The following is a 15765-nucleotide window of genomic DNA, read 5'->3' on the forward strand; positions in this document are numbered from 1 at the left end:
TTTTGTTTCACCGCATCAAAGGATTTATGTTGCTGTTAGGTCGCCTTTCATATTCATATCTTCATATTTGATATGAGAGCCAGATACAAAGAAAGTTTGGTTGTGGTCCACCAGTGAATACGACCATCAAAGACATTACATACAAGGAAAAATGTAATTGCAAAGCTGTTCAAGCTTACTTTATTGTTTGCAGACAAGATGCATTTTAAATTCGGTTATGGACTCAGGGTTTTGTACTTTTAAGTTAGTGGGTAGTGCACTTGCTACAGAGATTTGTGTTTAATTGCTGATTTAAATCCTCATAAAAGATCTTAAAGGGTTAATATACCTACTGCAGAGCATTGCATCGAACCAGCATATCACGTTTGTATTCTGTGTAAAGCAGCTTAGTAGGCTAGAAGATTTGTTGCAGAGCTAATTATTAAGTAACATGTAGGTGTCAAATTCCAGTCATAAAATAACTAGTGAGGTTATGCATGGGCTGCAAACTGTTAAATGTAATCTACAAGGAATATATTGAAATTCTCAGTCTTTCACTCTTCTTTGGGTAGTAAAATGGATGACATTCTGATATGCATGACAAATAATAAGTTGAAAAAACGATTGTATTTTCTGCTAATATATCTGACCATTTTTCGAGTAATTACACACATAAACCTATACATCATATGTATTGACAGAGCTTGAGAAAGTAAATCACTCCCTAGTTTTCCCCTTTGTATGCTTTTGTTTAAATGTCACACATATACTGCCACTTGATGGGATGCTCAGTATTTGTTTTTCAACACGAGGAACCAACTCTTAAAAAAGACCAAGGGCCTTATTCAGCGATTTGGGGTCTTGAGACCGCCAAATCCGCGGTGGCAGTCAGACCGTCGCACTCCTGGCGGTTCCACCGCCAGATTAAGATCCTGGTGGTCGGACTGCCGGAGCCCTCTGCCACTGCCAGGATTAGGGATCCCAACGGATTGGCAGTGGTAAAAGTCATGGTCAGCCACAGCAGCACAAAGTTCGGCACCATTGTGCTGATCATGACTTTGTTTTCTGCCAGCTTTTTCATGGTAGGTTCCATGCCATGAAAAGGCTGACAGAAAAGCAGTGCTGGGGGCCCCCTGCCAGCACCCTCAGAATGTGCACTGTCTGCTCCAGCAGACAGTGTGCATTCTGTGGGTCCTGTGTGCGATGGCATTGGCCTGGGCTCCCTAAGGGAGCCCAGGCCAATGCCACTACACTGTTTCCACTGGGCTGACTGGCAGGAATGTCGTAATACAACTTTTCTGCCAGTCAACCCGGTGGAAACATTGTAATATGATGCTGGCTTGACGGCAGCCTACTCCCCGTGACTTTTGTTCCGATGGTCGGATCCCAAAGTTGTAATGAGGCCCCAAGTGCCTAATTCACAAATGTAAATTTACACTGTTGTGTAAGTTTATGTTTTGCTTTCTTTGTATTCATAAACTACAAGTAAATAGTATGTTTATGACTGTGAAAAGTCCTTAGTTGGGAGGGGAACTTTCATAAAAAGATAGGCAGTTTTTAACTTATTATTAGCTTGCAATTTGTGAATACCATAAAAAAACATACATTTACACAAAAGTGTAAGTTTACCTTTGTGAATCAGGCCACATAGGATGAGTTGTGCTAAGGGAAATGAGTCTGCCTAAAATCCTCCCTCTATCTAGCAAGATTCTTGTAGGCGTCTGTTCCACTCAGCACAGACAGGATGTCATGGAGACCTCAGATCACTCATTAATAAGGGAGCTTCACTGACACATAAGGGAGCACCTTTAAAGACATGTGAATTGAGGTGGACCTGGATATGAGCACCACAGGAAATGGCATGCATTTAAATAATGAATATTTATGACATGAATGACTCATGTGATGTGCGTGGTGAAACAATGTTATGCTCCACAATATAATGTGGCACTAAGTGTCAGGAAAGAGAATTGTCAGCACCACTTATCACTTGGTTCTTGAACAACAAGAGTGACAAGTGAGAATGGTGGAGTCTATATATCTTTTTTTTTCTTATCCCATTTCCCTTTCTCTGTTTCTTCCACTGGTTCACATATTTCTGTGAATGTGGTTACTAGTGGAGGCGGTGAGAAACAAGAAAACATCAGTCCCACTGGATATCAGGTAAACTGTTTGTTCATCTTGACAGTTAGGCAGGTGTTGGATAAAACAATGTAGGAAATCCATCTTTTGTGAAATACCCCTGTTTTCTTTGGCCTGAATAGCAAGCATGTGGACATCTGGGTATATTGGGTCTGCTAAACTCAATGTTGGTTCTGCTTTAATGTGAGCTCAGATGGTGCAAGCTGAATGGAAGCTAAATCCCACCTGTGAACACGTGAGGAAAGTTCTCCCACTTCCAGTTGGAGAAAAGCTTGCCACATGAGACTAGAACCATCAATGCAGAAGACCTGGGTGTCAGACTTGAAAGGAAAGCCTTTTCCTTTTATGTTTACCATTTTATCAAGCCAGCGGTATGTATGATTTAAAAGTTCTGCACAGCTGGTTACTGTTAAAGTTAGGAAAATATAATGTTAGCTCTACATGCAACCAAAAGTCTCACATGGGCTCACAATCCAGGTTTTGTGCAACTAGCAACGTTGGGAATACAGTGGACCTAATTCATAAAGGTAAACTTAGACCAGTTTATCTTTACCATGAGTGAAGAGGGTTAGTCTGTCAGAACATATCCTCACTTGCAGCCTTTCTGTGAGAGCCTGTGATAGAAATTGTTTTTTCTAGTTGTCAGAGCATGCACCCTGTACAAGCACGAACCACAATCCTGGTCAGGGTAAGTCAGATACACATTAAAAGATAACCTGTGCTCACCCTCAGGTAGCTTGGTACAGAGAAGTCAGCCTTATCTAAAGAGACAATGGGTAAATCAGTCAATCAGGAACTTGTTTATTGCAGCTTATGTCCCATGGGGTCTCAATGTGCTGTTAAGGGCATGCTGTTTATTCAAAGAGCCAGGTCTTGAGGTTCTTCCTGAACTGCTTCAGAGAAGTGGTCTGTCTGGGGTTGAGTGGGAGTGTGTTCCATGTCTGGGTTGTGAGATAGAAGGATCTGCCTCCAGCTGTGCACTACCTAATTCTCGGGATGGCGGCAATGGCGTGTTCGGAGAATTGGAGATGACTGGTTGGGGTGTAGAAGGACAGGCAGTGGTTGAGGTAGGCTTGTTCGATGTTGTGCAGTGCTTTGTAGGTGTGTGTCAGTAGCTTGTATGTTATGTTTTTGCCGATCGTGAGCCTGTGCAAGTTTCTGAGGTGGGCGGAGATGTGGCTGTGAAGAGCAATGTCCAGGTTGAGTCTGGCAGCTGCATTCTGGATTCTCTGTAGTCTTGTTTGAAGCTGCTTTGTGATGCCGGTACAGAGTTTGTTGCCATACTCCAGTTTGCTGCTGACAAGTGCATGGGTAACTGTCCTTCTCATATCAGTGGGTATTAATTTGAAAATCTTCCGAAGGAGGTGGAGGGTGTGGAAGCATGACAATAAGATGGCATTGACTTGACGGATTGTGGAGAGCATGGAGTCCGGGATGATGCCCAGGTTGTGTGTGTGGTCAGTAGGGACGTTTTCTAGTGCAGTTGGCCATCAGAAGTTGTCCCAGATGGAGAGGGTGGACCACTTATGAGGATCTCTGTTTTGTCTGAGTTGAGTTTGAGGCTGCTGGTTTCCATCCAGGCAGCGACAGCTTTTATTCCATTGTGGAAATTTCTCTTGGCTGTTGATGGGTCGTCGGTTCAGGAGAGGATCAGTTGGCTGTCGTTGGAGTAGGAGATGATGTTTAGGTAGTGACGTCTGAAGATTTTGGCGAGCGGGCCATGTAGATGTTAAAGAGGGTTGGGCTTAGTGAGGATCCCTGTGGTACTCCACATCACATTTCTATGGGTGCTGAGGTAAATGTCAGGAGCCTTCCAGTGAAGAAGGATTTAATCCATTCTAGTGCTTTAGAGTGGATGCCGGTGTCTTGGAGTCTGGTACAGAGAGTGGAGTGGGAGACTGTTGAACGCAGCGGTGAGGTAAAGTATTCGTAGAACACACACACAATAACACAATGAAAACACCACAAAAAGACTCCACACCAGGTTTAAAAATATACAACATTTTAATAAATAAATCAATTCAGTCGAGGTATGAATTTTTAAAGAATAAAAAGTTTTCTAGCGCTTAGAAGCAATAAGCACCAAAGGGGGTATCTGGTCATTCTGGATTGGGACAAAGTCAGGAGTTTAGGCCACCCACAATGGAGCACAGGCTGGCTATAGGACCCACCAAGGTCCGCTGAGCAAAGTACCTTAATAGTGGTTGCAGTACAAGATGCACCGATTTTCCTCACGCAGGACTTGGTGATGTGTTGGTCCCAAAGGCAAAGTGCTGGTGCTGCAATGTATCTGTTCCAAAGCCAATGTGCCGGATTTCTCCACACAGTGAAGGGATGCGTCAATCTTTCCTTCAGGAGTGGCAGCGTAGCAGTGGTTCCGATGTGATGTTGATGCTTTGGTTCTGAAGCCAATGCAACGGCTTCGCCATGTAGTGAAGGGATGCGCTGATTTGTGGTGGTTCCAATGTGGTGACAATGTAATGGCAAAGTGCTGGTTCCGAATGGGATGTGCTAGTTCTACTCAAGCAACAGCAGTGATGCATTGGTTCTACCTCTTGTAGTAGCCCATTCATAGATTCCTGCTGGAGCAAGTATCTTGGTCCACTTTCAGTGAACCAGGCATAGCAGCACAGTAGAGATTGTGATATACCTGAGTCTCAACCAACAGCAGGCAAGCCAACAAGCCCTTGGGGATTACTTGGGGTGCAAGGCAGAGTCCATCTCTCCCTCAGCAGGGTCAGAGAGCAGCAGGGCAGTACATCAGAAAAGCAGTCTTTCCAGGTCAGCAGCCCAGCAGAGTAGCAGTCCTTGATGCAACACAGCAGTTCATCTGACAGAGTCCAATTGTAGGCCCAGAGTGTCTGATTTGGAAGGGTCAGAGCCTAGTTCTTATATTGAGTTGTGCCTTTGAAATGGAGGTGACTTAAAAGAAGGGTCTTTGAAATGTACATAAGTGTCAGCCCTTTCCTCCCTTCCTGCCCAGGAAGAGCCATCAGAATGCAGAAGATGTGCTCAGACACACCTAACCTTCCTGTGTTTGTGGCTGGTTAGAAGGAATGCACAAAGTGTAGACATCACCCACCCCAGAGGTGTATTGGAGACAGGCTACAGACATACAGAACTGTAAGAACAGAGAACTGTTCACTTTCTAAAAGTGGCATTTCTGAAATAGTAATGTTAAATCCAGCTTTACCAGTAAAGAGGATGTATCATTACATTTCCAATCATATGAAACTTAACAGAGCTACCCCTTCTCAATCAGGAATTCCAGCTTAAATATGTAATAAGTAATTCCCAATGTTAACCTATGAGAGGAGTAGGCCTCACAGTAGTGATAGGAATCTGGATATTTTTCACTACCGGAACATGCAAAACCTTAAAGTACATGCCCTACCTTTTACTTACACCACAACCTGCCCTATGGGCTCCCTAGGACCTACCTTAGGGGTGACAAATGCAATAAAAGGGGAGTTTAATGCTTGGCAAAATGTTTTAAATGTCAGGTAGAAGTTGCAGTAAAACTGCACACACAGACTCTGCAGTGGCAGGCCTGAAGACATGTTGTAAGGGCTACTAGTGTGGGTGGCACAAGCAGTGCTGCAGGCCCACTAGTAGCATTTAATTTACAGGCCCTGGGTTTATAGTATACCACTTTACAAAGGATAAATATGTCAATTGTGTATACACCAATGTTACCATCTTTAGGGGGGAAGCACTTTTACTTTAGCACTGTTCAGCAGTGGTAAAGTGCTCAGAGTCCTAAGACTAACGAAGTGGAGGGTAAAATGCAAATACTTTTGGGTGACCCATCAGAGAGGGCCATTTTCCAACAGCCATATAATTGACCATTCTGGTTAAAGCCTGGGGATGCTCGCCTCATGGTCATAAAATGATAGCATGATGAAGTGTGGATACCATATTAAATAAAAATGTACCGTAGTAGAAATCTGCCCTCTTTACAGAAACAAGAACAGGTGCATAAGATGCACCAAAGTTTTGGAGTAGTATGAGTAAATTCGAAAATGTTCTGAAATTGGCATTTTAACTCATTGAGTCAGAAAGTCAAGCGAGGGCTAAGACAAGGCTGAATTTAAAGTGGTTTTGTAGTGAAAGGCTCCGCCAGGTAACTCTGCACTTGGCATATTCTGTAAGAGTTAATAATAAGCCATGCATGGCTGCTTTTGCTGAATTTATGTTTGTCCTTACCGAAAAAAATGTTTTTGTTATCACTTAATTGATCTGCTTGCAGAGTGTATGTGAGATATGTTGATTCCATATATCTTTGACGCATCCAACTGCAGGCTGGCATTCAAAGTGTTGGATCAGACATTTTTCTTAGTGGAATCGCCAGAATTCACGTACTCGCAGATAAAATACGTTAATGTTAAAGTTTGGCATTTTAAAAAAAGTGTGTGCATTTTTATAGTGCAGCTTGTTGCGCTAGATGTTGTTCACTTAGAGCGAATTCAAGCCTGATCCCCACTGCTCATGAGTTTTGAGGTAACATAAAGAGAGAGTTGTATATTTTACTTTGGGTGTTATTCAAGAAGCCAAATTTGTCGGACAAGGATATGGTGCCATGTTTGATGGTGGGAATACGTTTTGCTTTTATTACTTTCAAAATTGGCATCAAGAAGGGTTTTTAGTCGAGTTCAGGAGCAGTTGAAATGCGACCAACAGAGGCAATTTTTGGTTTCAATGTATTAAGGTGGGAAAAGTACCCTTTCCGGTCATGTAGCTGAATCCCTTAGGAACTCTCATCATTCACAGCTTAGTTCAACCTTTAATGCTGTTGCACAGAGTCCTCGAGGCGGGAACTGCTTGGAACAAATAAGAGTTAAAGTTAAGTCTTTAACTGATCCACAGAACAAAATATTGCATTGTTTTTGAATAAGAGAAGAAAAAAAAATCAAGCTTTATCACTGCCATACACTTGGGGCCATATTTATCATGAAGTTGAGTCACACTTGCCCCAAGCAACGGGGTGCAAGTGCGACGCAACTACTTAGCATGATTTATCCAGCCACACCAAGCCACCTTGAATGGTCTCAGGAGGCTTGATAAATCTGGAGTAACACAATGCATCACAAATAGCTGCACTGCGTTACTCTGCCCGAGTAGGGGGTTCCAAGGGTGGTGTGTGGGTGTTCCCACGCAACACCCATGGATTTTGATGCATAACCTGAGTTAGCATAAGTGGGCCAAAACTGCTACGCCTCCCCAGGTGAGGCTTAATAGGGGTAAATATGTTTTTTTGCCTCCTTCTCTGTGTGCTGCATTCTAAAGCACACAGAGAAAGAGGAAAATGCCGCACGGTAATCCTGCTTACAACTCAAGCACCCTTGCACCATGGTGCAAAGGTGCTTGCGTTGGCATTACGCAGCACGCTGTGTGCCAGTGCTGGCAAAATACAGAATTGTGCCATATGAAGTAAATTACAACACATTCCTGCCTGTTTCCTGTCACTCAGTGCAGCGCAGCACAGTGGCTTGCTGCACTCCACTGTGCGAATATTTAATAAATATGCCCCATAATGTTTAGAGTGTAAGTTACTCTATTAAAATATCTGAAGCTGGTAGTTACTCGTCTATATTTTGGGAAACCTTCCAGCAATTAAATACCATTGCTTAGGTTTGGATTAACACTATTAAAGAATCCTCATCATCATGATGATCGTGACTTAGCAAAGTAGGTCTTGCAACTCAGCTGTGGGGAATCGAATACTGGGAGCAGACAGAGAGGCCCTTCTTCCTTTTATTTTTTTACAGTTGACTCATTAATTGGCAAGCAAAAGGTTTTATGTATTTTGAGTTTCGCACAGGTGATAAACTCAGGAATAAAGTGGAACTCCCTTTATGTCCAAATGTCCTGCACTGTTACGCAGCCATTGCAACCATACGCTGTGCCACATAAGCAGTAGAAATACTGAGGGTCCAATTCACAGTGCTTACATACTGAAATCCTTCGATTAACACATTGGACGCTAAACTTTTTTCACCTTGAATGCTTGGCTATTTGGGGTAGTTCGCTCTTCAGCACCCATAACTTTTTTCCACATAAGGTGCCCACACCAAATTTGCACCCTTTTTTTGAGTGTCCTGGGGATTCTAAAGGTATCCAGGGTTTGTGTATTACCCTGGATGGGACTGGGGAAATAGGCACAATATAGCTACGTTTTTTGAAAAATAGGAAAAAAGTGCTCTGCAAAAAGTGCCTTTTTTCCTAAAAATGGCATCAACAAAATGTTTGTGGTGCTAAGGTCCCATTTTCCCAGCTTTTAGGAGCATGCAAAGCTGAATCGAAAAGCCTATCACTTCCTGCACTAAAATAATCATCCCCGCATTGCAGGCCTCTTTACACCATGCTGCAAGGGTTCCTAGGTTGGCGCATGGTAGCAATTTCTGCACCAGCGTGGGGAAGAGGACAGGAATGAGCCGTATCTTGTAGATATGGTGCATTCCTGCCCTTTTGTTTTGAGGCAGGGCAGCACAGCAAGAAGACTTTCCCTACCATCTACCATTCCCAAAAGTCTCATGATAAAAATGGTACTTCACTTGTGTGTGTAGGTCTAGTGGCCGCAACAGGAAAGGCACCAAAACGCAAAATGGGCACAGTACATTTTTCTACTGAAAACTGTCCCTTTTTTGCAATGTGGTTAGCTGTTGATTTTGAGATCCAGCTCAGTAAGCACTTAGGGAAACCTAGAAAACCTGGCAATTTGTGAAAGCTAGACACCTGGAGGAATCCAAGATGGGTTGAATTGCGCTGCTTTCGCTAGTTTTTTTTACCCAGAAGCCCCTGCAGTTTGACTAAAAAACACAGTTTCCTCACATTTCTGTGATGGAAAGTTCTGGAATTTGTAGGGAACAACAACACATATCCTACCACCTACCATTTTTCCAAGTCTCTTGATTAAAATAGTACCTCACTTGTGTGGCTAGGCCTAGTGCCCACGACGGAAACAGATAAAACCAAGGTCAATGAGTGTCCTTTTGCAAGCACTCCCATTGACCTTAGTTTGATCCGTTCATGTCACAGGAACTAGGCCCAGCCACACAAGTGGACACCATTTTGTATTAGGGCAAGTAGGGAAATGCTGGGTGGCAGGAATGTTGTGGATTCCTTCTGATTCTGAAAGAATATGTCACAGAAATTCACAGGAAAAGTACAATTTTGGGCAAAGTTTGAGGTTTTGAGGATAAGAAAAGGGGTTTCTTGAGAGGCGCACCACCCTCTACTCCCCTGAGTGTCTCATTTAAAAAAATGCCTGGGTTTGTTAGAATTTCCTAGGTGGCAAGCGAGCCAAGGCCCAAAAACTGTAATTACTCCTTTTGTTGATATTGTTACATTGTGTCTTGGACCCCGCCCTTTTACAGGCCTTAGGCCTACCCACTCAGGTGAAGTACGATTTTTATCAGGGAACATGTGAGAACTCTTGGTGGCAGAAAATGTACACCTTCCCACAGAGTCCAGTTCTTTGAGACATATAAATATAAATAAAAGCTGTGTTTTTAGCCTATTTTTGAGGCTTGCAAGGGCTTCTTCCTAGGAAAACCCTGTGGGTTCCACGCAAGGACTGCACCCTGGTCTCCCCCTGGTATCTAGTTTATGAAAATATCTGGCGTTGGTAGATTTTCTCTATAAACAATGTACAACCTGGCACAGAAAGACAGAAAAGACAAATATCATTGCCCCACCATCTACTACTCAAGTTCACATACATACTGGTTGGATTTAGCACGAGGGTGAGTGGAAAGTTCAAAATGTATATTTTATTAACAAAAGATTCCACAAAAAGTAAAGTGTGGGCATCACCGTTAATAAGATAAATATTTAATACTGAACCAGTGAGCTGTAAAGCCACAATAAGGCACCAACGCTTTATAAGCCTTTCACACACATTTATGCATCACACAAACAAAACCATTCACACGGCCAGCTGCGGGCCCAGCACGTTGCAACACTCAAATCAATAAATAGCTCTATGCACAGGCCCATCACTTTAATATGCTCACAGGACTGACACAGCGATCACAACATATGCCAGCTGGCTGAGTATGTGGACTGGCTTTTGGCTGCCAGTGTGTGTGCAGGGACCAGCAGTGTTAGAAATTGGGTCTCTAGTTGGCAGAGGTATACACCCTTGTCCAAGTAGGGACCACATCAGGTCCTCACATCCTTATCAGGGAACGTCACTACACAAACTAAATTATCCAATGCGCACCCTTGGTAGCTTGGCACAGAGCGTGCAGGCTTAACTTAGAAGGCAATGTGTAAAGTATTTGTGCAGTAACTCATACAGTAACACAGTGATGTAGAAACGTCCTCCTTTTTGCCCTTGTCACCCCCAAACTCTTTGGACAGATACTGGTGGTTACTGACTCTTGGCTGTGCCTTGGGTACTGCTTACCAGCCCCAGGGCCAGTGTTCTGTGTAAAGTGGATATGCAAATTAGACTAATTATAATTGGCACAATTAACCTACCTATAAGGCCCTAGTATATGGTAGGGCATGTAGGTTTAGGGACCCCAGCATAGGAAGTGCCCCCAAAGGTGCACTGCTGAGGTGACCAGTGTCATTTTAAAGGCCGGCCTGCCTTACTGGCTGCTTTTAAATTAAAGTTACATGCAAATTCGACTTTGGAATTAAAAGTAGTTCGAAAGTCTTAAACTGCCTTATTTTTACGTATGTCACCCCAAAGGTGTTCCCTATGTGCCCCTAGGGCTGGGTGCCATGTAACTATAAGCAGGGACCATATCAAATTAGTTTTATAAGCCCTGGTGAGGTAAATGAGCCAAATTTGGTTTTCCCTCATTGTTGTAAATGGCCTCCATAGGCTAGAATGGGGAGACTTTATTTTAATTTGAAAAGTTCCCTTAAGTAACAGTTAGATCAAGTTTGGTATCAAATTAATTGTTATAATAAATCCCATAACTTCCACTTGTAGGATTTAATGTAACTTGTTCAGGTAAAGAGTTTTAAACTTTACCTGAAAAGTTGCCAACTTCAGCCCTGCAGTGTTTTTGCTGCTTTGCTCTGATTGGCCAGCCTCTGGTGAAGTGTGAAGTGACCTGGCTCAACACACAGAGATGTGCCTGGGGAGGATATCTTCCCTCAGCAGATGGGGAAACAGGAAGGGGGAGGGCTGCCAAACTGGTCTTCAAAGGCAAGGAAGGACATTTGGAACAACCCATCAACACCCTCACGTCCTGCAAACTCAGACAATTAGGTACCCCCTTGATTAGATTAGGAGAGTGCAGGAGAGGGGTGTGTTTAGGATTTTTAGCCACACCAGTGGGTGGGCTCAGCCAGATGTAACCTTCAAAAATCATTTTCAGCCACAATGGATTTTTGAGAAATGTTGCTCCCTGGGATTGATTTTTGCACCACTTCCCAGGAAGTGGTCATTACAGAGGGAAGCACCCTGCACATGATTGGAGAACCAGCACCCCCACCTCAGATCCCTATAAGGAAGAACTACAGGAGAAGACGGACTGCCCTGCTGGACCCCTGGCCTGCACCTGGACACTGCACTCTGGAGGACTGCACCAGCTGCACACTTGGGCTTCACCACAAGAAAGACTTTGCATGGCTTCAACTGGTTCAAGAAGGGACTTCCTGTTTGCTACAGGTGAATACTTGCTAACCAGAGTCCCAGCACCAACTCCCGAAGAAACCAATGAGCTGACCACTGTCCAGTGGCCAAAAAGGAGTTTGCGCCAGGTGCATTCTGGGAGTTGTAATCTGCACCCTCAAGGAGCATCTCAGAGCTTCTGGAACCTTGGGGTCAGCTGTGGGCCTCAAAAGAACCTTAAAGGAACATCTGGTAGTAGATTCAGAAATTTGGAGAAATTTGGAGAAGTTTGGAGAAGTTTGGAAAAAAACTCTATAAAGGGACCGACCCGCCACGGCAACTCTAGCCGGCTTGCCTCAACCACGACCCGGCCTGACTTGCAGGTTCGTTCCCGTGAAGAAAATCTCTGAAAAAGTGACTAAGTCCGAACGTAGGAAGTTGACCGGGACCTCCCAGGCAGTGTATCGGAAGAAGGCTCCAGGGATGTTGGATCAAGATTCAGGTTTGCCCCGGTCGAAGGATTTTTATCTTGAAAAAACTACTAAGTCCGAAGGTAAAAATCTCCACTGAGGGTTACCGCCAGTGTGTTTCCAAGGAAGAGTTCCAGGAGGTCAGATTGGACTGGCGACTTGGTCCCGCTAAAGAAAATCTCCAGAAAAATGACTAAGTCCGAAGGTAAACTTTTGACCAAGGCCTCCCGCAAGCAGGGCTCCATTGTGGTCGGCCTCAAACTTTGCCCCGGTCGAGGTGCGACCAGATGACCAGATTGGTGCTATTTGTTTTGAAGCGCTAAAAAGCATTAATTCTTTACAAAATCATATCTCTGGTTCCCTTTATCCAATTTTATTTGTTTTGGTGTCATTGCAAAGCTAAAACTATTTCCTATTTTTATAAAGTTGTATTTTTAAACTGTTTTCCGTGTTTTATTTAATTACTGTTTTATGATATTTGAATGCTTTACACTTTGGGGGTCATTCCTACAGCGGGAACCGCCACTTGGCCGCTCCGCGGTCAAAAGACCGCGGAGGCCATTCAGACTTTCCCGCTGGGCCGGCGGGCGCCCGCCAAGGGAGCGCCTGCCAGCCCAGCGGGAAAGGCCCTGCAACATTGAAGCCAGCTCCGAATGGAGCCGGCGGTGTTGCAGGGGTGCGACGGGTGCAGTTGCACCCGTCGCGATTTTCACTGTCTGCTATGCAGACAGTGAAAATCATGCTGGGGCTCTGTTAGGGGGCACCTGCACTGCCCATGCCAGTGGCCATGGGCAGTGCAGGGGCCCCCAGGGGCCCCACGACACCCGTTCCCGCCATCCTGTTTCTGGCGGTGAAAACCACCAGAAACAGGCTGGCGGGAAGGGGGTCGGAATCCCCATGGCGGCGCTGCTTGCAGCGCCGCCATGGAGGATTCTCCCAGCCGGGGGTAATCTGCTGGGAAACCGCCAGACCCGGCTGGGCGACCGCGGGTTCGAATGCCATATGAAGCACCGCCAGCCTGTTGGCGGTGCTTCCGGCGACCTCACCGCCAGGGTTGGAATGAGGGCCTTTGTCTCCTAAGTTAAGTCTTGTCGCTCGTTGCCAAGCTACCAAGGTTGAGCTAGGTTTAATTTACTGAGACCTAACTGGACCTAAGTGGAGGTTAGTGGCCAATTGCTAAGTGTAGGTACTTACCTGCCCTTACCAATAACCCATTTTCCAACATTTTTGGTGCGCAGTCGTGGGATCCTGTACTTGTGTTCATATCATGTTACAGTTTCAGGTAAAGCAAATTAAAAATTGTCCCAGTGCAAAATAAATTGTAATTAATTATTTGGATTAATTTCAATTATTGAATTTTTGTGATTTTTCGAAATTCTTGTTTTCAATTTTTGCAAAAAGTTATTTGTTGACACAAAACTAGGGAACCATGGAGTTTGATCTGGCTAGCCTACACATACTGACAGTAGTCCAGCTTAGAGGGTTTTGTACTGAGAGGGAATTGCCTGAAACCACTGACCTCAGGAAGCATGTCCTGATTAAATCCCTGGCAGCATGGGCCAAGGCCCAAGAAGTAGGCCCAGGGGAAGCTCCAGAGGAGGAAGAATCAGGGGAGGATGCTAGCTCCAACCATTCAGGGGAGGAAGGGCATCTGAGCTTAGTTGAGGAAGAGGAAGACCGGTCCTCACTGCACACAGTCATTAGGGTCATACCCAAAGCTAGTTGGGGGAACGGGGTCCCTTCAGGAGGAGAGAACCTTAAGAAAAGAGAGCTGGAGGCCCAGCTAGCATTTTGTAGCTGTGGAGGCACAGAAGCTGGTCCTAGAAGAGAAAAAGTGGGCAAGTGAAGAGGAAAGAGATGGTGGCAGCGACAGAGAAGCTGAGATGTCCGTGGGTGGGGTGTTTTGCCCCAGGTTACCCAACGGGGTGGTTCCTGCCTATGTAGAGGGGGATGACATAGATATGTGGCTGGTGGCCTTTGAGAGTGCCCTCCGGATGATTAGAGTTAAGCCTCAGTACTGGGTTCATTTCTTTGGGAGTTGGTCCCCAGCTCTGGGAGGGTAGGCCTCTGACCTTGAGGGGGGAGGAGGCATATTCATACCCCAGTATGAAGAGATGCTTAACTAAAAAGTTTGGTCTGACCCCAGAGCAGTAGAGGCTCAAGTTTAGCGACACCCAAAAGACAAACACACAGTCCTGGGTGGACTTTGTAGACATCTCAGTTAAAACATTAGAGAGCTGGATACAGGGCAACAAGGTAAGTACCTTTGAGGGTCTTTACAGTTTGATTATGAGGGAGCCCCTTTTAACCAATTGTGCCCAAGAGAAGTTGACCAACCCCAGAGAGCTGGGGGAGGCAGCAGATGACTGGTTAAGAACTAGGGTTAACCAGAGACCCCTAGGGGTTGAACAGAAAAAGGGAGGACATGGTTCTTCTCAGGGGGAGACCCAAGGGAAAGATGTTAAAAGGCCCAAGGAGTCCTCACAATAATCCCCCAAAACATCTCAGGGTGTGGGGAGCCCTGAGCCATTCTACTTCTAAGGGGAAGCATTATGATCCCGTTAAGGCAGGAAAGTTTCAGGAGCTTGCTAAGGCCGGCAAGTACTTTGAGTGTCATCAACCTGGACACAAAAGAGGAGATGCTATCTGCTCCAAGAAGGCCCCCACTGGTTGGCAATCCCAGTCGATTGCTAGTGTAGGGAAGGGAATGGAAGTTGACCCAGGTCTGGGATCAGGGTACACAGAGGTCACCTTACTATCCGTGCGTGGGGTGGACATTGCAACTATGGCCACCTTACCTCCCAGCATGGAGAAGTATAGGCAGAGGCCTAAAGTCAATGGGACTGAGGTGGAAGCTCTGAGAGATACAGGAGCCAGTGTGACAATGGTCACAGAGAAACTGGTTTCTCCAGAACAGGTCTTAACTGGTGTCTTCCACCAAGTAACTTATGCAGATAGCAGAACCAAACTCCAGCCCATGGCAAGCCTGGAATGGGGAGGTATGACTTGCACTATGAAGGTAGCTGTAGCTCCTGCCCTCCCAGTAGAGTGTCTGCTGGGAAATGATCTTGAAGCATCTGAACGGTCAGAGGTGGAGAGAAGGGCCCATGCACAGATGCTGGACCTCCCTGAATGGGTGTGTGCTGTGACCAGGTCACAGGCAGCACAACAGGGAAATGCTGGGAATTTGCACCCTGGAACAATGGGCCAGGCCTCCAAGAAGAAGAGAAAGGGCAGTGGGTCTTGCTTGCCAGCCCACACAAGTACAGAGGGTCAGGAGGAATCCAAACCTGAGCGGGAGGATCTGACCTCTGATGGAGGGTCACTTCCCCTGCAAGCTCTCCCTGACTTGGCAGAACTGCAAGGGGCAGGTGGATCCACCAGAGAAGAGTTGTGCCGAGAACAAAGAGAGTGTCCCACTCTTGAGGGCCTAAGGCAGACTGCTGCCAGGCAAGAACAAAGGGATACCAGTGTAACCCACAAGGTTTACTGGGAGAATGGAGTTCTCACCACCGAGGCAAGGGATCCCAAACCAGGGGCAACCAGGAGAGTGGTGGTCCCCCAGAAGTACAGAGAATTCCACCTCACTTTAAGCCATGA

This window comes from Pleurodeles waltl, chromosome 7, assembly GCF_031143425.1.
Source record: "Pleurodeles waltl isolate 20211129_DDA chromosome 7, aPleWal1.hap1.20221129, whole genome shotgun sequence".
NCBI lineage: Eukaryota > Metazoa > Chordata > Amphibia > Caudata > Salamandridae > Pleurodeles > Pleurodeles waltl.